The sequence below is a fragment of the Vespa velutina genome, chromosome 8 (assembly GCF_912470025.1).
Source record: "Vespa velutina chromosome 8, iVesVel2.1, whole genome shotgun sequence".
Classification (NCBI taxonomy): Eukaryota; Metazoa; Arthropoda; class Insecta; order Hymenoptera; family Vespidae; genus Vespa; species Vespa velutina.
In genome coordinates, this window is record NC_062195.1 from 2,933,368 (window position 1) to 2,940,867 (window position 7,500).

A 7,500-nucleotide genomic window follows, 5' to 3' on the forward strand; every position below is an offset into this window, starting at 1 on the left:
TCGCGTCTGCGTATCGATAATTGCCTTTCGGTGAGTACAAAGAACTTAGATCAAGTCAATCGATAAGTAAAAAAAAACGGGCGTCGAAGGGGAGGTGAGAGGATGAAAAAGTGAGTTTTCTTTCTTTTGTATCTTTTGATTTCGTCGAATGTACGAGAATGATCGAGAAAAAAGAAGGCCCATTTTTTTTTTCTCTTTTTTTTTTTTTTTTGTATAAATCTCATGATTACGAAAAAGGAAAGAAGAAAAAAAAAATAAAAAATAAAAAAGAAATAAAGAGGACGACGCGCCACGATTATTTTTCTTTCTGTTTTTTTTTTCCCTCTCTATTTTTTTTTTTCTTTCTTTTTTTTTTTTTTTTTTCGTCGATGGTATCGCAGCGAGGAAATGATAAAATTAGCGAGGCGTATATCATTTAAAAGATACCGACCTTCTACCGTAAGATGTGCAACATTTAATTCGTTCAACGTGTCTGATTGTCTAGCTAAAGCGATGTGTATGTATTATATTTTGTGTGCCACTATATATATATATATATATACTATTCGAGGACGTTACGAAGAAGTAAATACAAACTCGGCTTGTTTCGAAAGAAGAATAGCAGAGGGTTTTGCTTTGGAGTACGAAGCGGCACGCTCGTTTGGAAATGGCTGTAAACGAGCGGTCGCTTGATATACATCGGAGGATACCGCAGTGCAACGGGTGACCCACTTTACACTCGGGAAGGCTCTAATACGCCCTAAGATTTTTCTGTTCCGTATAAAACACGGGAGTCACTTACAATTAGCTTTCTAGCGCATTTGAGATCGTAAGAGAAGTTCTGTTTTTTTTTTTGTCTTTTTTTATCTCTCTTCTTTTCTTTTTTCTCCCTCTCCATTTTTCTCTCTTACTTTTTTTTCGCTTTTGCAATTTTTCTCTCTCTCTCTCTCTCTCTCTCTCTATCTCTACCTCCCTCCCTCCCTTCCTCCTCCATTCCCACCTCCTTTTTTCTCTCGTTTCTTTTTTTCTCCGAAACTTGTGCGAAACAAAAACGCGACATCGCATTTAAATCCTATAGATTGTAAAACGAAGATAAGAGAAGAAAAAAAGAGAAAAGAAAGGAAAGAAAAAAGAAAAGAAAACAGGAAAAGAACGATTATCTGAATTATCATTGATCGATAACAAATGATTATTTTTGTTTTAAGTGACATTTCATAAAAATTAGACTTTCTTTCATTGAAATTATGAAAGCTCATTTGTACATTTTATTGCGTCTGTATAAAAAGCCAACAATGTACGCACGCGCGTGCACGAGCGCGCATCGACGTATGTTCGTTGCTTCTCTTGCTTCGAGCAAAATTACATATACATATATATACATATATATATATATATGTATGTATGTATGTATGTATGTATGTATGTATATACGTACCTTCGCGAACGTGCGTCATCGAAATTCCGATCGAAGGGATTTCGAATAATAGGTACTAGATATTAGATTAATACGCTTGTTATAAATTTATTCGATCGTATTGTTAGAATGGTTTATTAATTCGGATTATTGAATTACGTCGACCTATTTTTTTTTTCATTCTTAAAATTTGGATTAAAGTTAGTTATAATAATCGTAGAACCAATGATCCCTATGATTAATTCCATTACTAATTTAACAAAGCATTGACGTACAATTTGATTGCATTATTCGATGAATTCGCAACGTTCATTTCTATGTGTTCAATTGTACGTCTCAACAATAGGAATAATTTTAAAGTGATCAAAAATACACTCTCGTTTTTTTCTTTTTTCTTTTTTTTCTTTTCTTTTCTTTCTTTTTTTTTAAATTCTCTTCTTCTTTTTTTTTCCCCTTCTAAATTTAATATCAATTTTGTTAATGAGCTTTTAGTAGGATATATAATTTAATGTATAGAAAATTATTTATATATATATATATATATCGAAAAAAAAAGAGAGAGAGAAAAGATAAAAATAAAAAGTAGAATTTTTAAATAGTATCGAACAATTTGTTCTTTTGCCAAGTTAAATTATACGAGAAACAATTCGTAGAAAGATATAAAATTCTTTCGAGATTTGTGATCAGTATAAATATGTGATATATAGAAGTGTTATAGAAAAGAATTGAGATAACGAAGAACGAACTGTATCATCGTTGTGGAATTATACTAATTATGGTATCGATAAACGTTGCTCTTTGGGTGAAAGAAAAACAAAAAAACAAAAAAACAAAAAAAAAGAACAAAAAACGAAAAAAAAAACAAAATGAAAAGAGAGAAAAGAAGGGAGAAGATGAAAAAAAAAATATTTCGCTTATGAAAGAAAACTTTTTACAGATCTAATATATATATATATATATATATATATATATATATATATTAGATCTGTAAAAATATATATATATATATATATCAATATATATATATATATATTGATAATAATGTAGCTAATCGACGTCGTTTAAAGAAAGTATGTAGCCTGAGTATGATGTTAGAAGGCAAGGTTAGCAGTAACAACAGTGGCATGTCATTGAATTCTTGCTTCGTTCTATTCCATGGCACGATGCACGCGATATTAACGCAAAGGCTTTGCAATCTTGTACGTGGTACATATATAAAGGGTACGTAGGCGGTGAGGATGGAACGGAAACGGAGAGATGATTTTTGCCAGAAGCCTCAAATATATACATACATATTCCGGTCGCTTGATTTCTACATACATACATATTAATATATATATATATATATGTATTTTAAATAAAATTACCTCCGGATACCATATAACATCTCGATAATATCGTTCTTTTAATGTTTTTTTTTTTTTTTTTCTCTTTTTCTTTTCTTTTTTTTTCCTTTTTTTTTTCTTGATATTTTTTATCATTTTTTTTCTTCTTCCTTTCTTCCTCTTTTTCTTTTCTTTTCTTAATTTTTTTCCGTCCGCGCGAGAATTCACGCTCGATTTCGTTCTCGTACGTTCGTAAGTTCGTTTTTTTCGTTTTATCATCGTTATCATTGGTAAATAAAATTCTCTCATGTGTTTACTTATTCGCTAATGTTCATTTTCGTTTTTGGATCATCAAGCATAAAGTGGCATCGTGATCGAGAATGAGAAGGAGAAAGAGTGAGACAGAGGGAGGGAGAGAGAGGGGGGGGGAAGAGAGACAGAGAGAGAGAGAGAGAGAGAGAGAGAGAGAGAGAGAGAAAAGGTTTTAGAGTAGGCAGATAAAAAGGTCGAGCATGTTTATCAAATCGCACGACACTCGCAATCTCGGTTAGCACCCGCTCGTCATTTCGTAAACCGAAAATGGACGATGATAAATATCACTGAGTTCAGTTTCTGTCTCTGTCTGCCTGTCTGACTCTCTCTCTCTCTCTCTCTCTATATATATATATATATATTTATATATATATATTTATCTATCTTTCCTTCTATGTGTCTCTTCTACCTACGCTACGACATTTAAGCTACCATTCGTTTAATAAACGACGAATAGATCACGTTTTAATCTTTTACACACGCGATGATTCATTCACTTTATTTACTCGCGTTGTGTTTACTACGTTGTTTTACAATCCCTTTAAAAAAATAAATCCCGTAAAACGATCAAAGTGCATTTGCTCGCTCGATACTCGACGTTTTTTTGTTTTTTGCCCTCTTTCTTTTTTTTTTTCTTTTCTCCTTCTTTTTCTTTTCTCATTTCTTATTCTCTTAAATTAGTGCGTATCTTTCATCGGCGAAAACGGAAATCACGATGCTCCAACGTGGGAAACGAGAATCGTGGAACGTTATCGATATAAAAGATCGTACATATATGCATATAAAAACAACGTGTGTTAACTCTAATCACGAACGTAATGCCCGAGGTCCGCGAATAGTATAAGATAAACTGAGAATCAAGGAACACCAAATGAATGATACGTATCTCGTGTAAAGCAATGTATCGTATGTTTGTTCGGAACAAACGTCATTAATAATCCCTAGTTTTCATGGGAAACCGCTTGGAAGAATGAACATATTACGCATAGTTATATAGAGAAAGAAAGAAAGATAGAGAGAGAGAGAGAGAGAGAGAGAGAGAGAGGGAGAGAGAGAGAGAGAGAGAGAGAGAGAGAGAGAGAGAGAGGATGGTCTAAAGTCTAGACGTCGTGCTTATATATATAAATACACACGTGTACATTTGATAAGGACAAAATTTTAATAGAAAATATGTTTTCTACTAAATTAAGAAGACATTTCAGATGTTTACGATATTATCATTAATATAATTATACATTTTAATTTATCTTTTTAATAATTCAACGTATTTATTGTATTTATTCAGAAAATTTTCTTTAAATGCAATATTATTTCTTTCATTTATTTCACGCAGGATATGTATGTAGATAAAATATATTTTGACTCGTTCCCCCCACTTATCGGCCCTTCTGATAAGAAATACATATACAAATACATGTATTTTATTGAATTCAACGATGTTGAAGGAAAAATAATCAAAGATTAAAGAGTTTAGAAAGAGAGAGAGAGAGAGAGAGAGAGAGAGCGAGAGGGACAGAGAGAGAGAGAGATAAATACCGTCTGCGTGTTAGGCTGACATTCTTTCACTTTCTCTCTCTCTCTCTCTCTCTCTCTCTCTCTCTCTCTCTCTCTATTTCTCCCTGTTTCTCTCATAATGTTGCAAAATCGTCAATAGACGAAGGCCACATAGAATTTTAATCGTTTCCACGCTCAATATCTCATTTATTATTGTTAGTGCATTTGTATTTAGCGGGTTTGCATAGGCCCGAACTATATGAGCGGCTCATTGAGGGCCTCGAGAGGAAGAAAATTGGGTCAGTGGGTCAAGCGCAGAGAGAAGAAGATTGATATTGAACTGCGTCATCTACCACTACCGTTTTACCCTCCCTCTCTTCCTCTTCCTCTTCCTCTTTCTCCTCCTTCCGCTATTCCTCTATCTCTTGGTACCCCGAGTACACCTGTAAAAAGAAAGAAAAGAAAAAAAAAAGAAAAAAAAAAAAAGGAAAAATCTCAGAGATTTTGTGCGGCAAATATTAATCCTCTTTCGTAAGATTTTTAGATCTAATATCGATCGTTTATGGTCTGGCTCTTTTCGATATCTGGGGATTTTTTCCCCCCCCCCCCCCCCCCCCCCCCCCCTTTTTATCCATCTAGATATATTTTAAACAGTTTAAATCATTAAAAAAAAATAAAAAAAATAAAAAAAAATAGAAAAATAAAAAAAAAAAAAGGTAAACGAATGAAATCATAAATATCGCGCGAAAGAATATACGACGAAATTTATCTCGTAAATATATGCTCACGATGAAATAATGTAATTATTTAAAAAAATATTAAAATATCCTCACGTCGGCTTATTTCCTTAGGAATGCTTAGGGATAAATTCGATCGGATGACGATCCAACGCGAGTCGCGACGACCGCATTCGATTTCCGGTCGGGTGAGTAGCCCAGCCAGTGATCGCATATAGAAAAACCGTTCTTCCATGGTGTACATCGTTCATAGTTAAAGATCGCGTGTGACTCGTAAATGAAAAAAAAAAAAAAAAAAAAGACCCTTTCTATTCTCGACAAGCAAATCGTAAAAGTATTTTACAGCTTAGGGAACCTCATTCCTGTTTCTATATAGGAATGCGGTTCGAGATAGGCGCGAAATTCAAAGGCGGAAAAATTTTCAAGCCGTTCTATGTGCTTAGATCGAACGCAACGGAACGAGTTCGTGATCGCGGTTGTGATGGTGGTTACGTTATCGTACGGGCGCACACTTTCTACGGCGTAAGATTATACATACGGATGTTAAAGAGAACGAAATCCGACAGAAAGTGGGTGGATGGGTGAATTGGAGGAGCTTATGACTTGATTAGAAAAGAGGAAGGAATATTCGATCTAATTTGATTTTATTTAATTTTATATCCTTTGCTCCTTTCTCTTTTTTTCGTTTTCTTTTTTTTATTCGTGAAAGTTCATATTGTTTTCGTTAGGACAATATGTAGAGGAAAACAAAAAAATAAGAGAATAATAATAATAATAATAATAATAATAATAATAATAATAATAATAATAATAATAATAATAATAATAATAATTAGAGACACTTAGTGAAGGTATAAGAAGAGAAAAAAAAGCAAAGTTCGAAGGAGATGGTGATAAAGGTTAAGGAGAACGGGCGGAGAGGGGCGGAGGGAAGAGAGGGATGGACGTGCAAAAAAACAACAACAATAAAAAAGAAAAAGGAAGAAGAGAAAAAAAATGTCAAGGTTTCGTTAGAGAGAAGTTAGACCGTAAAGATGGCGGTGCTGCATGTTGCAATGCACTCGCTTGAGTGAACCACACTCACGAGTTGCGTGCGTGGGTATCGATACTTTCACCCGTGAATCCCCAACACGATTTTGCGTGTGCGTGTGCACGTGCACGTGCGTGCATCACGGACAGGTGGGTCATGTTTCTCGCCTCCATACGGATACTTATACGTATCGTCGTACGGATAATTTGCAACATTCGATGGCAAAAGTCATTCGGTACCACGACGAATAGAAATGTCATAATTATTTACGTGGGCCTATTAACAACAGTAAAAAACAATGAGAATAAGAATTTCGTATATGCATACATATATAAATTCATATATAAATACATGAATAGATAAGCGTGTTTCTCCGTTGCCTTTTAATCGTCTTATTTTTTTTTTTTCGCATTCTTATCGAAGATATACTTCCTTAGTAATTATTCAATCTAATCAATATTGTAGTAGATCTTACGAAATGATAAATTTTATGGAATCGAAGGTTTTATTTCCGCAGTATAATCGTGGCAAGCGCTTTGTGATCATTTAATAATATATTCATTTTAGATAATGCATAAGCCGTGTACGCGACATTTACTTTGTAACTAGATATACATATTTCATTTCTATTTACATACGTATAAAACTATGTATTGCGATTTTCTTATTATCGATTCATTAAGGTTGATTGCGGTTGAATTTATTCTTACATGCTTGAGACACGTTCAATATTTTTTATTATACGTATGTATGTGTATATCTATGTATGTATATATATATGTATGTATATATTTGAAAAGTTTTATTCACGTTGTACGCATATAAAATATTTTTCACTTCTTTTCTTTTAAATTGGAAAGATTGTACGAGTAAAAGAAATCTCGTTCTTCCTTTCCTATATTTCCACGAAAGGAACATCGCCCTGTGATGAAGTTTTACCGTTGAACGTTCTCGTTTCCGTGAACGTAGCGCGAATTATGGTACAGCCTTTGAATCTTGAATCGTGGCAATAACATCGATAACTGTACAGAGCCGATCGTAATGATCTAACTGAAAATCGGCTGCAGAATCGTTCTTTTATTCCTTTCCTTGCTCGCGAGGTAAACGCGAGCCTTCCGTGACGAAAATTGGTTAACACGATTTGGAGGAGTTTGGTGGAAAAAAAAAAAAGAAAAAAAAAGACAAAGAAAACGGAAGGAGATTTCTATG

General features: G+C 33.7%; 1 protein-coding gene across 1 annotated transcript in view; it reads left to right on the forward strand.

Moving 5' to 3' along the window:
- The window catches only part of LOC124951277 (ubiquitin-conjugating enzyme E2 H), a 23,341-nt gene that overhangs the window by 14,093 nt on the left and 1,748 nt on the right, over positions 1–7,500 (forward strand). The gene's annotated exons all lie outside the window — the stretch shown is intronic.